The 20,577-nt window shown below is 38.3% G+C and overlaps 1 protein-coding gene and 1 long non-coding RNA gene across 2 annotated transcripts in view; one reads left to right on the top strand and one right to left on the bottom strand.

Annotated features, from left to right (window-relative positions):
* LOC142351589 (uncharacterized) overlaps positions 1-7,523 on the top strand; it is a 30,490-nt gene extending 22,967 nt beyond the window's left edge. Inside the window, exons 2-3 of the long non-coding RNA XR_012760969.1 lie at positions 4,578-4,709; positions 7,213-7,523. This is a non-coding gene — a long non-coding RNA (uncharacterized LOC142351589). The remainder of the gene's footprint in view (positions 1-4,577; positions 4,710-7,212) is intronic.
* The window catches only part of LOC142351790 (protein cornichon homolog 1-like), a 460,935-nt gene that overhangs the window by 274,201 nt on the left and 166,157 nt on the right, over positions 1-20,577 (bottom strand). The window lies entirely within an intron of this gene.

The following is a 20,577-nucleotide window of genomic DNA, read 5'->3' as shown; positions in this document are numbered from 1 at the left end:
ATTCTTGTCTCTGGAGTTCTGTGATGTAACCCATCTGCAGGACTTTAAAATTTTCGTTGGCCGTTAAGGATCGCTAAACACAGAAAAGGAAAAAGTATTCACAAATTTTAAAAACAAATGCAAATTTTAACGAAATCTTGCTAAATTTTGTGATAATAATATGTTCAGAACCATCTCAACGTCTCAAGAGACTATCCAGTATACATATTACAAGCCTTAAACTGTTTCACTGGCTCCTAAAAATCCAAAAACTTGGAACATGATAATAATTTTCCAAAAATTTGAAAAAAATTGAGTTTTATCAAAACATTGCTAAAACTCGATTAATTAAAATATAAATAACACTTCCAACAGCTCTAGAAACTATGCAACAGCCTATTATCAAAACTTATAGGAGATCCATGAGCCTCTGGTACCCTGGTAATGAAAACAATTAAAATTATTCAAGAAGTTTGAAAAAATTGCAATTATTTTCTCAATGAAATTCTTAATTTCATGATGATGAAATCCTGAAAAACATTCCATTGAATCTAGAAACTAAGCAGCAACCTATTATAAAAGCCTAGAGGAAGTTTATGGCTCCTGACACTGTAAAAAACGTGAAAATTGACCTAAAAACCAAAAAATGAACAAAATTGCGAGCTCTATAAAAAATTGCTAAATCTTTTGTTAATAAAAACAAAAAAATGATCTTTGGAATAAAATATTTTGCATTGCTCATTACAAGACCCTAAAAAGTTTTTTGAACCCCTCAGGCTGAAAATACCTGAAGAATGACAAAAGATGTCAAAAGAGATTGAAAAATTGCAAGTTTTGTCAAAAAAATGCAGAAAATCGTGATGTTAAGATATTGAAAAGTTTTCATTTACTTCTAGAAAATATGGAGTAACCTAAAATCAAACCCTAAAGGAGGTTCCTTGGCTTTTGAGTCTCGAGAAGAGTAAAAAACGACAAATTAAAAAGTAACTTATTATCAAAACCCTAAAGGAGGATTTCAGACCACTGAGGCCGAAAAAATCCTGAATCATGACCAAAAATTTCAAAAGAAAAAATGGAAGAAATTGCAAATTTTGTAGAAAAATGCTAAGTTTCTTGCCATTACCACACCCTAGATGAGGTTCTTAGGCCTTTGAGGCTGAAGAAAGCTAAGAAATGACAAACAGTTTCGAAAAAACTCTAAGAAAATGCAAGTTTCAGAAAAAATTGTTATAATTGTGATCTTCAAATGATGCCAACTATTCTATTGCCACTAGAAATTATGAAGATATCTTTTATTAAAATCTGGAGGAAGTTCCTTGACATATAGGCCCAAAAAAATTCAAAAAATGACAAATGTTTTTCAAAAAACCTGAAAAAAATGGTGAAAACCTGGTATAAACTTGCATCTTTTTGTTTGGTGTACCAAAAAATATAGCTCTTAAAACTGATTAAGAAAGTGCCTATGTCTTGTAAGAGGCCTTTATCAATTTTAACCAGCCTAAAATTTAGACTGCTCTAACAATATATTTAAAAAATGACGAAAAAAACCCGACAAATTGCAGCATTCAAAAGCTCCTAAAATTGACCTTTAAACCTTAGAAGCCGACCTTACTAGTAGCTTTACCACCACACTGACCACTTTAAGGACTACTAAATGCGGCTAAAGGTTTCTAAATAAACTTAAAGCCTGCGTGCTAACCGTTTATCTTGTTTTTAATGACGAAAAGTCAAATGGGTCAGACGAAAAAACTGGTCAAGCAAAAATTTCCTTTAAACCAAAGACCAACAGGACTAATAAAATTGCTACAAACGTCTTTTGTACCAACTCCTCTGTACCAAAACTTCAATCAATCGGTAGTTTTGAATGCCTGTTACCTATAATTTTAATCATAAACTCCAATAAATGCAATATAGCAAAAAAAGTCGCCCAAAAAGCGCTCAACTACTCAAAAATGAGATACAAAAGATCAGAAACGTTCAAATTTGTCTGAGAGTTGTTTTCTTATTTTTGCAAAAGTTTAAAGCGGTTTTAAAACAAGCTTAATATTACCGTTATAGCAAAAATATATTTTCACCAAAAAGCGTGAAACCACCAAACATCGTCGGGCGAATGGCTGTAAGACGACCAGTAAGCAATAGGGTATGCGTGTGAGCGGGGCGGGGTGAGGGTGAGAAGTGGGGAAATTAACTTCTTCATCACACTCCATCTTTAAAAATAGCCAGCAGGTTGCTGAAAAATAGCCGCGATAGACGCTTGTTGCCTTCCCTGAACTGAAACAGCTAATGAAATAATATAGACAGATCAACCATCAGTCATTTAACAGACCACTAGACCCTTTGGATTGGGTTTGGACTGTCAATTCTATGACACATGCGGTCTATAAGGAAAAAACCTTAAGAGTTCTTTCAAAATTGATATTTGAAATCAAAAACTCAAGTCTAACACTCAAGAATTAGGGCATAAATGTTTGACACTACCTAATTGCACACTTTTGATCTTTTACTAGTAAATGTTCAAAGAATTTAACAATCCATAAGTGAGTTCAAAAGTCATTTTGTTGAGTGAGGCAAGTCACGTAATTGACATAAAAGCAAGGACGTCACAAACACCAATTTTAAAACTGCGAAGCAGTAGAAGTCACTGAAGTCAATGAAAAACTCAATTCTAGGAAATCAGGTTGTAATTATCATCGATAGAGACAACGAGTTCAAAAATGTAGCCGGACAAGTTCTGACGTAAACTTCAAAACAATTTTCATTGACTAAACAAAAATTTTACCAAGAACGGACTGAGAGTGCATTGACAAAAACATTTTCCAATAAAATCAAATACAAAATTTAAAAAAAAACTGAAAATCAATGTCAAAAAACCACTAACTGAATCAAACTGAATCAAACTGAAAAAACCACTTATGAGAAAGAAAAAATTGGTTCAAACAATAAATAGGCCTAGAACGAACCATGAATGGAATGGGAAAACCATTTAGAAAAAAAACATCTGATCTGAAAAAATTAAAAGCAGTAAAAAATCAAAGTGAAATTGCAGCATGTGAACAAAAAACCACCAACGAGAATGCGAATTTCGGTTTCACACCGTTTTCTTACTCTACTTTAAAATTAGAGTGAAAAAAAAAACTCATGCCGCGAAACCATTTGCTTTTTCGCTCCACTTCCTGCTTCGGCGTGGCCAAAATTACTACTCCAGTTTATTTTTAAAACTCATGAAACTGTGTGAACAGATCATAAAAAAGACAGCGCCACCATACAATTCAAAGTTTTTGAATTGTAAAAAACCGCGATATCCCCAATAATAGCCGCTATCGCATCGCGTCTATTAATAAAATTATACAACGCCCAAATACAATTCAAATTATTTGAATTGTAAAAATTCTTTGAAGCGGCCGGAAAATAGCCGTGATAGACGCTTGTGGCCTTCCATGAAATGAAACAACCAAAGAAATAAGATACACAGATTGACCACCAGTCCTTTAATAGACCAACAGACTTTTTTTGGTTATTTCGGACTGTCATTTTTAAGAGACATATACGCTCTATAACGAACAAGCCCTTATAGAGTTTTTCTGAAATTAATATTCGAAATCAAAAACTCAAGACTCTTATACTCAAGATGTAGGGCATATACGTTTGGCACTACTTAGATGCGCACTATTGATCTTTTACTAGTAAATTTTTTAGTGAGGTGAGTCAGGCAATTGACTTAAAAGCAGAACCAATGACGTCACGCACACAAATTTTAACTGCAATGCAGTAGAAATAGCTGAAAGTGAAAAAGTCAATTTCAAGAACTCAGGTAACAAGAATCATCGATTGAGACGACGAATTAAAAGAAAAACCACGATGTCCCCAATAATAGCCGCTTTCGCTTAGCGCTATTAATACGAAAGACCAACATCATGCAGTTGACTCCCAAACTTTTCTAAATTACAAAATTAGATTTGATCTTGATCTGCGAATTGCTCTGATCAGGAAATAATACAATTCAGACAAAGTACACAGTACACCAAAAAGAACTCACAGCTACGAATAAGCAAAGGACGATGAGAGTTGCGAATAGATGGTAGAATACAAAGTAGACAGCCCACTCTTGCACATAGTGGTATCAATCACCTCTACCCACCCCTCCTGCGTCAAAATTTGAAACAATGCCATGAACGGCTGAAACAAACACATTGTTCAAAGCTAAAACGTTGCCTAGAATGAAGAAATCACGCGCAATTTGGTCTCTTTCTGATCAATTTCAAATTGAAAACTATCTTCATACGAGTTGCATTTAAACGACTAACAAGCGTCGAGCTTTGGTTGTAGTCAGCTCCAGCTTAGGAAGTAGGGAGGGCTTGATTTTTGCCTGCATAGCCGCTTGGGTGAACCATAGACTAAGAGTCTGCTAAATCTCCCAGAGCTGCACAGTCCGCAATTAAAATGCAATAAAATTAAGCATAAAATCGCTCGATCGCCATTCGTCGTAATTAAATTTCAGAAGAGACTTCAAAAAATTCCAAGTACAGACGCCGGAAAAATGCTTCAGGGGTAGTGACTTCAACTAGACTGGCCTGTACAAAGTTTTCGAAGTGTTTCAGGTCGTCAATATGACAGAACAGTTGCAGACAGAGCAGAAGTGAGGATGAGGGTGCTCATTGTGAACATGATCAGAGTGCCCAGCTTCATAGTGGGAACAAAGACCTACAACACAAACGAATAAGTGAAGCACTGTAAGTAATGCCCGGGTTGAATTTTTCCGCTCAAAATGAAGTAAGAGTGGGGTTGCAATGGGAGGATTTTTTTAGGAAAATGCAGCTCAAAACTCTTACATCTTTTTGGGCTGCATTGGGCTTCCAAGGGGGTAAAGTGGTATAAGAGTGAGGGGGTGAAAAACAAATTAACCCCCACTCTTACATCTTTTTGGTCTGTCAAGTGGGGTAATACGATGTAAGAGTTCGGGCGTAATTTCTCCAATACCCCCTCACTCTTACACCACTTTACCCCCTTGGAAGCCCAATACAGCCCAAAAAGATGTAAAAGTGGGGGGTTAATTTTTCTTTTACCCCATCACTCTTACACCATTTTACCCCGCTTGGAAGCCCCATGCAGCCCAAACAAAAGTAAGAATTTTGAGCTGCATTTTCCTAAAAAATCCTCCCATTGCAGCCCTACTCTTACATCATTTTACCCCCTTGGCAACCCAACTCTTACATCATTTTACCCCCTCAATCTTACATTATTTTAGCGCCCATACCTGAAGACTGCCAGTCTTGAACCCACAACCTCTGTACCCTCAGCTGCGTCGACTTAACCTCCAGACCATCAATGCTTGTCCAATTCTTGACAGTCTGTATATATGAATAATACTTGTTAGAAAAGCCCCCTCTCAACAAATTACCCCCTCACTCTTACATCATTTTACCCCCTCAGAACAAATAACCCCTTAACTCTTAAACCATTTTAACCCCTTGCCAGCCCAACTCTTACACCATTTTACCCCCTCTGCACAAATTACCCCCTCACTCTTACACCATTTTACCCCCTTGGCAGCCCAACTCTTACATCATTTTACACCCTCTGAACAAATTACCCCCTCATTCTTACACCATTTTACCCCACTTGGCAGCCCAGCTATTACACCATTTTACCCCCTCTGAACAAATCACCCCCTCACTCTTACACCATTTCAACCCACTTGGCAGCCCAGCTATTACACCATTTTACCCCCTCTGAACAAATCACCCCCTCACTCTTACACCATTTCAACCCCTTGGCAGCCCAGCTATTACATCATTTTACACCCTCTGAACAAATTACCCCCTCACTCTCACACCATTTTACCTCCCTTGGCAGCCCAACTCTTACATCATTTTACCACCTCTGAACAAATTAACCTCTCACTCTTACACCATTTTAACCCCCTTGGCAGCCCAACTCTTACATCATTTTACCCCCTCTGAACAAATTACCCCCTCACTCTCACACCATTTTACCTCCCTTGGCAGCCCAACTCTTACATCATTTTACCACCTCTGAACAAAATAACCCCTCACTCTTACACCATTTTAACCCCCTTGGCAGCCCAACTCTTACATCATTTTACCCCCTCTGAACAAATTACCCCCTCACTCTCACACCATTTTACCTCCCTTGGCAGCCCAACTCTTACATCATTTTACCCCCTCTGTACAAATTACCCCCTCACTCTTACAGCATTTTACCCATTGCAGCCCACTCTTACATGGCGATTTCAGTCAGGGGCTAATTCCTGAAAATTCCTCCCATTGCAGCCCATTGCAGCCCACTCTTACATGGCAATTCTATTCAGGGGGTAATTTCTAAAAAGTCCTCCCATTGCAACCCATTGCAACCCACTCTTACATGGCAATTTCAGTCAGAGGCGTAATTCCTGAAAACTCCTTCCATTGCAGCCCATTGCAGCCCACTCTTACAAGCGATTTCAGTCAGGGGTAATTTCTCAAAAGTCCTCCCACTGTAACCCATTGCAGCCCACTCCTACATGGCAAATTAAGTCAGGGGTAATTCCTCAAAAGTCCTACCATTGCGACCCAACTCTTATATCATTTTACCCCCTCTGATCAAATTACCCCCACACTCTTACATCATTTTACCCCACACGGACGAATCCCCCCACTCTTACAACAAAATGGGAGGATATTAGGGAGGACATTTGACCTGGATGGCATTATATCTTCCAACGTTTTCTCATTCATTGGTCGGACACTTGCTAAGCATGAACATAGACAAGTTTTGCCAGTACGTTTGTTTTGCCAGCTATCTGCTATAAAGTATTTACGTAGCTGCTGTGTGACATCGAAGTCAAATTCATCCAAATTAAACAATTTCACTTTAATTGATAAAAACGTTGATACCAATCTCAAATTATCAATATACAAAATGGGAATCTATTCTGTTTTGTCCCCCCTCTCCCCAGTGTTTTTACGCCCCTAGTTACAAATTATATGTTGTTATAAATCACGTTACTATGTAAGAAAATAGCATGTGCTCCGGGGGGGGGGGGGGGGCGTAAAAATATAAGCTTAATAAGTGGGGGAAACAGAAAAGATCCCAAAATGGAATCTCAGCGAAAAGATTAAGGCTATAAACTGAGTAAGGCAATTCTCTTAATAATTGTGACCATGGATTAAAACCATGTCCAGTATCAAAACGTACAACAAGTTCTGACCTTGAATACATACTCGTCCGTTACAGGTGACATTTTGATGAGCCTGACAACCCTCAATTCTTGGAAATAGATGAACTGAGTCTCGTTGCACCTGAGAATTCAAACTTTTGCAGGCTTCTTTGAATGTATGCAGCATAACACAGATAGAAGATTTTGAAGAGAGCCTCCAGGTCAAAGAGAACTGTGAACGTGATCTGAAACAAACAGAAAAGTATGATAAACATGACGATTAAAATTTAGTTATTTTAAAGATGTTACCACACATTCAAAAATCATTGTTTACGATTACTTTTACAGAAGTTTGTATGGGATCCTTTCCATTTGTGGGACATTTTCAGCTTGGTGGGATATTTTCAGCATATTAATTTAATAATGTGCCACTAAAATTTTAAAATGATTTACAATGCAATAGGCACGTGTTTGATAATTAGGGCCAAGCGGCGGGGACGGGGAACACACGCAGAAAAGATCCAATACAAGGGGAGGGTTTGCAAAGCGTACTGGTTGATTGGCATTGTACCAGTTCGTTATAAAAATATTTTGGAATTAGAATTTGAAACAATTTTTGAATAAACTTTTCTGATAAATTCAAAGTTCCAATTTTTCAGCCTTAGAGAAGAATTCGGACAAAGCATAAAGTGGCAATATCATTTTAGATCTCAACTGTGAGGAATAGAGAATGCGCTTGCAGCGCTCAATTCCCTCTTCATCTGCAAGGTTGTAGTGTTTACTAGCTGCTATCATTGCATCAGTCAACACAGGCATAAGAACAGTCAAATGGAATGCAGAGGATTGTGCTATTCGGAGACAGAGCTCAGTTGCCAGACTTCGACGTATATTCTCATCCACTGTTACGATTTCCCAAGTCGCATTTTAACCCCTTGCCAGCCCAACTCTTACACCATTTTACCCCCTCTGCACAAATTACCCCCTCACTCTTACACCATTTTACCCCCTTGGCAGCCCAACTCTTACATCATTTTACACCCTCTGAACAAATTACCCCCTCATTCTTACACCATTTTACCCCACTTGGCAGCCCAGCTATTACACCATTTTACCCCCTCTGAACAAATTACCCCCTCACTCCTACACCATTTTCCCCCCTTGGCAGTCCAACTCATACACCATTTAACCCCCTCTGAACAAATCACCCCCTCACTCTTACACCATTTCAACCCCTTGGCAGCCCAGCTATTACATCATTTTACACCCTCTGAACAAATTACCCCCTCACTCTCACACCATTTTACCTCCCTTGGCAGCCCAACTCTTACATCATTTTACCACCTCTGAACAAATTAACCCCTCACTCTTACACCATTTTAACCCCCTTGGCAGCCCAACTCTTACATCATTTTACCCCCTCTGAACAAATTACCCCCTCACTCTCACACCATTTTACCTCCCTTGGCAGCCCAACTCTTACATCATTTTACCACCTCTGAACAAATTAACCCCTCACTCTTACACCATTTTAACCCCCTTGGCAGCCCAACTCTTACATCATTTTACCCCCTCTGAACAATTTACCCCCTCACTCTCACACCATTTTACCTCCCTTGGCAGCCCAACTCTTACATCATTTTACCCTCTCTGTACAAATTACCCCCTCACTCTTACAGCATTTTACCCATTGCAGCCCACTCTTACATGGCGATTTCAGTCAGGGGCTAATTCCTGAAAAGTCCTCCCATTGCAGCCCATTGCAGCCCACTCTTACATGGCAATTCTATTCAGGGGTAATTTCTAAAAAGTCCTACCATTGCGACCCAACTCTTATATCATTTTAACCCCTCTGATCAAATTACCCCCACACTCTTACATCATTTTACCCCACACGGACGAATCCCCCCCCCACTGTTACAACAAAATGGGAGGATATTAGGGAGGACATTTGACCTGGATGGCATTATATCTTCCAACGTTTTCTCATTCATTGGTCGGACACTTGCTAAGCATGAACATAGACAAGTTTTGCCAGTACGTTTGTTTTGCCAGCTATCTGCTATAAAGTATTTACGTAGCTGCTGTGTGACATCGAAGTCAAATTCATCCAAATTAAACAATTTCACTTTAATTGATAAAAACGTTGATACCAATCTCAAATTATCAATATACAAAATGGGAATCTATTCTGTTTTGTCCCCCCTCTCCCCAGTGTTTTTACGCCCCTAGTTACAAATTATATGTTGTTATAAATCACGTTACTATGTAAGAAAATAGCATGTGCTCCGGGGGGGGGGGGGGCGTAAAAATATAAGCTTAATAAGTGGGGGAAACAGAAAAGATCCCAAAATGGAATCTCAGCGAAAAGATTAAGGCTATAAACTGAGTAAGGCAATTCTCTTAATAATTGTGACCATGGATTAAAACCATGTCCAGTATCAAAACGTACAACAAGTTCTGACCTTGAATACATACTCGTCCGTTACAGGTGACATTTTGATGAGCCTGACAACCCTCAATTCTTGGAATTAGATGAACTGAGTCTCGTAGCACCTGAGAATTCAAACTTTTGCAGGCTTCTTTGAATGTATGCAGCATAACACAGATAGAAGATTTTGAAGAGAGCCTCCAGGTCAAAGAGAACTGTGAACGTGATCTGAAACAAACAGAAAAGTATGATAAACATGACGATTAAAATTTAGTTATTTTAAAGATGTTACCACACATTCAAAAATCATTGTTTACGATTACTTTTACAGAAGTTTGTATGGGATCCTTTCCATTTGTGGGACATTTTCAGCTTGGTGGGATATTTTCAGCATAATAATTTAACAATGTGCCACTAAAACTTTAAAATGATTTACAATGCAATAGGCACGTGTTTGATAATTAGGGCCAAGCGGCGGGGACGGGGGACACACGCAGAAAAGATCCAATACAAGGGGAGGGTTTGCAAAGCGTACTGTGTGATTGGCATTGTACCAGTTCTTATAAAATTTTTTTGGAATTAGAATTTGAAACAATTTTTGAATAAACTTTTCTGATAAATTCAAAGTTCCAATTTTTCAGCCTTAGAGAAGAATTCGGACAAAGCATAAAGTGGCAATATCATTTTAGATCTCAACTGTGAATATAGAGAATGCGCTTGCAGCGCTCAATTCCCTCTTCATCTGCAAGATTGTAGTGTTTACTAGCTGCTATCATTGCATCAGTCAACACAGGCATAAGAACAGTCAAATGAAATGCAGAGGATTGTGCTATTCGGAGACAGAGCTCAGTTGCCAGACTTCGACGTATACTCTCATCCACTGTTACGATTTCCCAAGTCGCAGGACCCACTGCCAAGAATCTCTGCAACAAAACTAATGATTTGAATTCTTGACCAACTGTTATTGACCAATCTTGACACTTGCTAAGCATTAACATAGACAAGTTTTGCCAGCACGTTTGTTTTGGCAGCTATCAGCTATATAGTATTTACGTAGCTGCTGTGTAACGTCGAAGTCAGATTCATCCAAATAAAACAATTTCGCTTTATTTGATAAAAACGTTGATACCAATCTCAAATTATCAATGTACAAAATGGGAATCTATTCTGCTTTGTCCCCCCTCTCCCCAGTGTTTTTTACGCCCCTAGTTACAAATTATATGTTGTTTTAAATCACGTTACTATGTAAGAAAATAGCACGTGCTTCGGGGGGGGGGGGGCGTAAAAAAATAAGCTTAATAAGTGGGGGAAACAGAAAAGATCCCAAAATGGAATCTCAGCGAAAAGATTAAGGCTATAAACTGAGTAAGGCAATTCTCTTAATAATTGTGACCATGGATTAAAACCGTGTCCAGTATCAAAGCATACACCAAGTTCTGACCTTGAATGCAAACTCGTCCGTTACAGGTGACATTTTGATGAGCCTGACAACCCTCAATTCTTGGAAATAGATGAACTGAGTCTCGTAGCACCTGAGAATGAGTCTGATCGAAGATCCGACTGTCACTAAGAATTCAAAATTTGCAGGCCTCTTTTAATGTATGCAGCAATACCTAGATAGAAGATTTTGAAGAGAGCCTCCAGGTCAAAGAGAACTGTGAAAGTGATCTGAAACAAACAGAAAAGAATGATAAACAAGACGATTAAAATTTAGTTATTTTCAAGATGTCACCACACATTCAAAAATCATCGTTTACGATTACTTTTACAGAAGTTTTTATGGGATCCTTTCCATTTATGGGACATTTTCAGCTTGGTGGGATATTTTCAGCATATTAATTTAATAATGTGCCACTAAAATTTTATGTTGATTTACAATGCAATAGGCACGTGTTTGGTAATTAGGGGCGAGCAGCGGGGACGGGGGACACACGCAGAAAAGATCCAATACAAGGGGAGGGTTTGCATAGCGTACTGGTTGATTGGCATTGTACCAGATCGTTATACAAATATTTTGGAATTAGAATTTGAAACAAATTTTGAATAAACTTTTCTGATAAATACAATGTTCCATTTTTTCAGCCTTAGAGAAGAATTCGGACAAAGCATAAAGTGGCAATATCATTTTAGATCTCAACTGTGAGGAATAGATAATGCGCTTAAAGTGCTCAATTCCCTCATCATCTGCAAGATTGTACTGTTTACTAGATGCTTTCATTGCATCAGTCAACACAGGCATAAGAACAGTCAAATGGAATGCAGAGGATTGTGCTAGTCGGACACAGAGCTCAGTTGCCAGACTTCGACGTTTATTCTCATCTACTGTTACGATTTGCCAAGTCGCAGGACCCACTTCCAAGAATCTCTGCAACAAAACTAATGATATGAATTCTTGACCAACTGTTATTGACCAATCTTGACACTTGCTACGCATGAACATAGACCAGTTTTGCCAGAACCTTTGCTTCGTCTGCTATCTGCTATATAGTATTTACGTAGCTGCTGTGTAACATCAAAGTCAAGTTCATCCAAATTAAACAATTTCGCTTTATTTGATAAAAACGTTGATACCAATCTCAAATTATCAATGTACAAAGTGGGAATCTATTCTGTTTTGTCCCCCCTCTCCCCAGTGTTTTTTACACCCCTAGTTACAAATTATATGTTGTTATAAATCACGTTACTATGTAAGATAATAGCACGTGCTCCGGGGGGCGTAAAAATATAAGCTTAATAAGGGAGGGGGAATTAGAAAAGATCCCAAAATGGAATCTCAGCGAAAAGATTAAGGTTATAAACTGAGTAAGGCAATTCTCTTAATAATTGTGACCACGGATTAAACCGCATCCAGTATCAAAGAATACAACAAGTTCTGACCTTGAATACAAACTCGTTCGTTTCAGGTGACACTTTTATGAGCCTGACAACCCTCAATTCTTGGAAATAGGTGAACTGAGTCTCGTAGCACCTGAGAATCAGTCTGATCGTAGATCCGACTGTCACTAAGGATTCAAACTTTTGCAGGCCTCTTTGAATGTATGCAGCATAACACAGACAGAAGATTTTGAAGAGAGCCTCCAGGTCAAAGAGAACTGTGAACGTGATCTGAAACAAACAGAAAATTAAGATAAACATGACGATTAAAATTTAATTATTTTTAAAAAGGTTACCACACATTCACAAATCATTGCTTACGATTAATTTTACAGAAGTTTTTATGGTATCCTTTCCATTTATGGGACATTTTCAGCTTGGTGGGACATTTTCAGCATATTAATTTAATAATGTGCCACTAAAATTTTATAATGATTTACAATGCAACAGGCACGTGTTTGGTAATTAGGGGCGAGCGGCGGGGACGGGGGACACACGCAGAAGAGATCCAAAACAAGGGGAGGGTTCGCACAGCGTACTGGTTGATTGGCATTGTACCATCGTTATGCAAATATTTTGGAATTAGAATTTGAAACAATTTTTGAATAAACTTTTCTGATAAATTCAAGGTTCCAATTTTTCAGCCTTAGAGAAGAATTCGGACAACGCATAAAGTGGCAATATCATTTTAGATCTCAACAGTGAGGAATAGAGAATGCGCTTGCAGCGCTCAATTCCCTCATCATCTGCAAGATTGTAGTGTTTACTAGCTGATATCATTGCATCAGTCAAGACAGGCATAAGAGCAGTCAAATGGAATGCAGAGGATTGTGCTATTCGGAGACAGAGCTCAGGTGCCAGACTTCGATGTTTATTCTCATCCACTGTTACGATTTCCCAAGTCGCAGGACCCACTGCCAAGAATCTCTGCAACAAAACTAATGATTTGAATTCTTGACCAACTGTTATTGACCAATCTTGACACTTGCTACGCATGAACATAGACAAATTTTGCCAGCACGTTTGTTTCGTCTGCTATCTGCTATATAGTATTTACGTAGCTGCTGTGTAACATCAAAGTCAAATTCATCCAAATTAAACAATTTCGCTATATTTGATAAAAAGGTTGATACCAATCTCAAATTATCAATGTACAAGGCGGGAATCTATTCTGTTTTGTCCCCCCTCTCCCCAGTGTTTTTACGCCCCTAGTTACAAATTATAAGTTGTCACAAATCACTTTACTATGTAAGAAAATAGCACGTGCTCCCGGGGGGCGTAAAAATATAAGCTTAATAAGGGGGGGGAACAGAAAAGATCCCAAAATGGAATCTCGGCGAAAAGATTAAGGCTATAAATTGAGTAAGGCAATTATCTTAATAATTGTGACCACGGATTAAAACAGTATCCAGTATCAAAGAATACACCAAGTTCTGACCTTGAATACAAACTCGTCCGTTTCAGGTGACACTTTGATGAGCCTGACAACCCTCAATTCTTGGAAATAGGTGAACTGAGTCTTGTAGCACCTGAGAATCAGTCCGATCGTAGATCCGACTGTCACTAAGAATTCAAACTTTTGCGGGCATCTTGGAATGAATGCAGCATAACACAGACAGAAGATTTTGAAGAGAGCCTCCAGGTCAAAGAGAACTGTGAACGTGATCTGAAACAAACAGAAAATTATGATAAACATGACGATTAAAATTTAGTTATTTTAGAGAGGTTACCACACATTCACAAATCATTGTATTTACGATTAATTTTACAGAAGTTTTTATGGGATCCTTTCCATTTATTGGACATTTTCAGCTTGGTAGGACATTTTCAGCATATTAATTTAATAATGTGCTACTAAAATTTTATAATGATTTACAATGCAACAGGCACGTGTTTGGTAATTAGGGGCTAGCGGCGGGGACGGGGGACACACGCAGAAAAGATCCAATACAAGTGGAGGGTTTGCACAGCGTACTGGTTGATTGGCATTGTAGAGTTTACTAGCTGCTATCATTGCATCAGTCAAGACAGGCATAAGAGCAGTCAGATGGAATACAGAGGATTGTGCTATTCGGAGACAGAGCTCAGGTGCGAGACTTCGATGTTTATTTTCATCCACTGTTACGATTTCCCAAGTCGCAGGACCCACTGCCAAGAATCTCTGCAACAAAACTAATGATTTGAATTCTTGACCAACTGTTATTGACCAATCTTGACACTTGCTAAGCATTAACATAGACAGGTTTTGCCAGCACGTTTGTTTTGCCAGCTATCTGCTATAAAGTATTTACGTAGCTGCTGTGTAACATCGAAGTCAAATTCATCCAAATGAAACAATTTCGCTTTATTTGATAAAAACGTTGATACCAATCTCAAATTATAAATGTACAAAATGGGAATCTATTCTGTTTTGTCCCCCCTCTCCCCAGTGTTTTTTACGCCCCTAGTTACAAATTATATGTTGTTATAAATCACGTTACTATGTAAGAAAATAGCACGTGCTCCGGGGGGGGGCGTAAAAATATAAGCTTAATAAGGGGGGAACAGAAAAGATCCCGAAATGGAATCTCAGCGAAAAGATTAAGGCTATAAACTGAGTAAAGCAATTCTCTTAATAATTGTGACCACGGATTAAAACCATATCCAGTATCAAAGAATACACCAAGTTCTGACCTTGAATACAAACTCGTCCGTTTCAGGTGACACTTTGATGAGCCTGACAACCCTCAATTCTTGGAAATAGGTGAACTGAGTCTCGTAGCACCTGAGAATGAGTCTGATCGTAGATCCGACTGTCACTAAGAACTCAAACTTTTGCAGGCCTCTTTGAATGTATGCAGCATAACACAGACAGAAGATTTTGAAGAGAGCCTCCAGGTCAAACAGAACTGTGAACGTGATCTGAAACAAACAGAAAATTTTGATAAACATGACGATTAAAATTTAGTTATTTTAAAGAGGTTACCACACATTCACAAATCATTGTTTACGATTAATTTTACAGAATTTTTTTTGGGATCCTTTCCATTTATGAGACTTTTTCAGCTTGGTGGGACATTTTCAGCATATTAATTTAATAATGTGCCACTAAAATTTTATAATGATTTGCAATGTAACAGGCACGTGTTTGGTAATTAGGGGCGAGCGGTGGGGACGGGGACACACAGAGAAAAGATCCAATACAAATGGAGGGATTGCAAAGCGTACTGGTTGATTGGCATTGTACCATTGTTATGCAAATATTTTGGAACTAGAATTTGAAACAATTTTTGAATAAACTTTTCTGATAAATTCAATGTTCCAATTTTTCAGCCTTAGAGAAGAATTCGGACAAAGCACAAAGAGGAAATATCATTTTAGATCTAAACTGTGAGAATGCGCTTGCAGCGCTCAATTCCCTCTTCATCTGCAAGATTGTAGTGTTTACTAGCTGCTATCATTGCATCAGCCAAGACAGGCATAAGAGCAGTCAAATGGAATGCAGAGGATTGTGCTATTCGGAGACAGAGCTCAGGTGCGAGACTTCGACGTTTATTCTCATCCACTGTTACGATTTCCCAAGTCGCGGGACCCACTGCCATGAATCTCTGCAACAAAACTAATTATTTGAATTCTTGACCAACTGTTATTGACCAATCTTGACACTTGCTACGCATGAACATAGACAAGTTTTGCCAGCACGTTTGTTTCGTCTGCTATCTGCTATATAGTATTTACGTAGCTGCTGTGTAACATCAAAATCAAATTCATCCAAATTAAACAATTTCGCTTTATTTGATAAGAACGTTGACACCAATCTCAAATTATCAATGTACAAAGTGGGAATCTATTCTGTTTTGTCCCCCCTCTCCCCAGTGTTTTTTACGCCCCTAGTTACAAATTATATGTTGTTATAAATCACGTTACTATGTAAGAAAATAGCACGTGCTCCGGGGGGGGGGCGTAAAAATATAAGCTTAATAAGGGGGGGGGAACAGAAAAGATCCCGAAATGGAATCTCAGCGAAAAGATTAAGGCTATAAACTGAGTAAAGCAATTCTCTTAATAATTGTGACCACGGATTAAAACCGTATCCAGTATCAAAGAATACACCAAGTTCTGAGCTTGAATACAAACTCGTCCGTTTCAGGTGACACTTTGATGAGCCTGACAACCCTCAATTCTTGGAATTAGGTGAACTGAGTCTCGTAGCACCTGAGAATGAGTCTGATCGTAGATCCTACTGTCACTAAGAATTCAAACTTTGGCAGGCCTCTTTGAATGTATGCAGCATAACACAGACAGAAGATTTTGAAGAGAGCCTCCAGGTCAAAGAGAACTGTGAACTTGATCTGAAACGAACAGAAAATTATGATAAACATGTCGATTAAAATTTAGTTATTTTAAAGAGGTTACCACACATTCACAAATCAATGTTTACGATTAATTTTACAGAAATTTTTATGGGATCGTTTCCATTTATGGGACATTTTCAGCTTGGTGGGACATTTTCAGCATATTAATTTAATAATGTGCCAATAAAATTTTATAATGATTTACAACGCAACAGGCACGTGTTTGGTAATTAGGGGCGAGCGGCGGGGACGGGGGACACACGCAGAAAAGATCCAAAACAAATGGAGGGTTTGCACAGCGTACTGGTTGATTGGCATTGTACCATTGTTATGCAAATATTTTGGAGTTAGAATTTGAAACAATTTTTGAATAAACTTTTCTGATAAATTCAATGCTCCAATTTTTCAGTCTTAGAGAAGAATTCGGACAAAGCACAAAGTGGAAATATCATTTTAGATCTAAACAGTGAGAATGCGCTTGCAGCGCTCAATTCCCTCTTCATCTGCAAGATTGTAGAGTTTACTAGCTGCTATCATTGCATCAGTCAACAAAGCATAAGAGCAGTCAAATGGAATGCAAAAGATTGTGCTATTCGGAGACAGAGCTCAGGTGCCAGACTTCGACGTTTATTCTCATCCACTGTTACGATTTCCCAAGTCGCAGGACCCACTGCCAAGAATCTCTGTAACAAACTAATGATTTGAATTCTTGACCAACTGTTATTGACCAATCTTGACACTCGCTACGCATGAACATAGACAACTTTTGCCAGCACGTTTGTTTCGTCTGCTATCTGCTATATAGTATTTTTGTAGCTGCTGTGTAACATCAAAGTCAAATTAATCCAAATTAAACAATTTCGCTTTATTTGATAAAAACGTTGATACCAATCTCAAATTATCAATGTACAAAGTGGGAATCTATTCTGTTTTGTCCCCCCTCTCCCCGGTGTTTTTTACGCCCCTAGTTACAAATTATATGTTGTTATAAATCACGTTACTATGTAAGAAAATAGCACGTGCTCTGGGAGGGGGCGTAAAAATATAAGCTTAATAAGGGGGGAACAGAAAAGACCCCGAAATGGAATCTCAGCGAAAAGATTAAGGATATAGACTGAGTAAGGCAATTCTCTTAATAATTGTGACCACGGATTAAAACCGTATCCAGTATCAAAGAATACACCAAGTTCTGACCTTGAATACAAACTCGTCCGTTTCAGGTGACACTTTGATGAGCCTGACAACCCTCAATTCTTGGAAATAGGTGAACTGAGTCTCGTAGCACCTGAGAATGAGTCTGATCGTAGATCCAACTGTCACTAAGAATTCAAACTTTTGCAGGCCTCTTTGAATGTATGCAGCATAAAACAGACAGAAGGTTTTGAAGAGAGCCTCCAGGTCAAAGAGAACTGTGAACGTGATCTGAAACAAACAGAAAATTATGATAAACATGACGAATAAAACTTAGTTATTTTAGAGAGGTTACCACACATTCACAAATCATTATGTTTACGATTAATTTTACAGAAGTTTTTATGGGATCCTTTCCATTTATTGGAGATTTTCAGCTTGGTAGGACATTTTCAGCATATTAATTTAATAATGTGCCACTAAAATTTTATAATGATTTACAATGCAACAGGCACGTGTTTGGTAATTAGGGGCGAGCGGCGGGGACGGGGGACACACGCAGAAAAGATCCAATACAAAATGGAGGGTTTGCACAGCGTACTGGTTGATTGGCATTGTACCATTGTTATGCAAATATTTTGGAATTAGAATTTGAAACAGTTTTTGAATAAACTTTTCTGATAAATTCAATGTTCCAATTTTTCATTCTTAGAGAAGAATTCGGACAAAGCACAAAATGGAAATATCATTTTAGATCTAAACTGTGAGAATGCGCTTGCAGCGCTCAATTCTCTCTTCATCTGCAAGATTGTAGAGTTTACTAGCTGCTATCATTGCATCAGTCAACAAAGCATAAGAGCAGTCAAATGGAATGCAAAAGATTGTGCTATTCGGAGACAGAGCTCAGGTGCCAGACTTCGACGTTTATTCTCATCCAATGTTACGATTTCCCAAGTCGCAGGACCCACTGCCAAGAATCTCTGTAACAAACTAATGATTCGAATTCTTGACCAACTATTATAGACCAATCTTGACACTTGCTACGCATGAACATAGACAAGTTTTGTCAGCACGTTTGTTTCGTCTGCTATCTGCTATATAGTATTTACGTAGCTACTTTGTAACATCGAAGTCAAATTCATCCAAATTAAACAATTTCGCTGTATTTCATGAAAACGTTGAGACCAAACTCAAATTATCAATGTACAAAATAGAATCACAGCGAAAAGATTAAGGCTATATACTGAGTAAAGCAATTCTCTTAATAATTGTGACCACGGATTAAAACCGTATCCAGTATCAAAGAACACACCGAGGTCTGACCTTGAATACAAACTTGTCCGTTACAGGTGACATTTTGATGAGCCTGACAACCCTCAATTCTTGGAAATAGGTGAACTGAGTCTCGTAGCACCTGAGAATGAGTCTGATCGTAGATCCAACTGTCACTAAGAATTCAAACTTTTGCAGGCCTCTTTGAATGTATGCAGCATAAAACAGACAGAAGGTTTTGAAGAGAGCCTCCAGGTCAAAGAGAACTGTGAACGTGATCTGAAACAAACAGAAAATTATGATAAACATGACGAATAAAACTTAGTTATTTTAGAGAGGTTACCACACATTCACAAATCATTATGTTTACGATTAATTTTACAGAAGTTTTTATGGGATCCTTTCCATTTATTGGAGATTTTCAGCTTGGTAGGACATTTTCAGCATATTAATTTAATAATGTGCCACTAAAATTTTATAATGATTTACAATGCAACAGGCACGTGTTTGGTAATTAGGGGCGAGCGGCGGGGACGGGGGACACACGCAGAAAAGATCCAATACAAAATGGAGGGTTTGCACAGCGTACTGGTTGATTGGCATTGTACCATTGTTATGCAAATATTTTGGAATTAGAATTTGAAACAGTTTTTGAATAAACTTTTCTGATAAATTCAATGTTCCAATTTTTCATTCTTAGAGAAGAATTCGGACAAAGCACAAAATGGAAATATCATTTTAGATCTAAACTGTGAGAATGCGCTTGCAGCGCTCAATTCTCTCTTCATCTGCAAGATTGTAGAGTTTACTAGCTGCTATCATTGCATCAGTCAACAAAGCATAAGAGCAGTCAAATGGAATGCAAAAGATTGTGCTATTCGGAGACAGAGCTCAGGTGCCAGACTTCGACGTTTATTCTCATCCAATGTTACGATTTCCCAAGTCGCAGGACCCACTGCCAAGAATCTCTGTAACAAACTAATGATTCGAATTCTTGACCAACTATTATAGACCAATCTTGACACTTGCTACGCATGAACATAGACAAGTTTTGTCAGCACGTTTGTTTCGTCTGCTATCTGCTATATAGTATTTACGTAGCTACTTTGTAACATCGAAGTCAAATTCATCCAAATTAAACAATTTCGCTGTATTTCATGAAAACGTTGAGACCAAACTCAAATTATCAATGTACAAAATAGAATCACAGCGAAAAGATTAAGGCTATATACTGAGTAAAGCAATTCTCTTAATAATTGTGACCACGGATTAAAACCGTATCCAGTATCAAAGAACACACCGAGGTCTGACCTTGAATACAAACTTGTCCGTTACAGGTGACATTTTGATGAGCCTGACAACCCTCAATTCTTGGAAATAGGTGAACTGAGTCTCGTAGCACC

The sequence above is a fragment of the Convolutriloba macropyga genome, chromosome 13, assembly GCF_964194025.1.
Source record: "Convolutriloba macropyga chromosome 13, txConMacr16.3, whole genome shotgun sequence".
In the NCBI taxonomy this organism is placed as follows: Eukaryota; Metazoa; Xenacoelomorpha; order Acoela; family Convolutidae; genus Convolutriloba; species Convolutriloba macropyga.
Note: the sequence above shows the minus strand (reverse complement) of the source record. Positions and strands in the feature narration are given on the sequence as shown.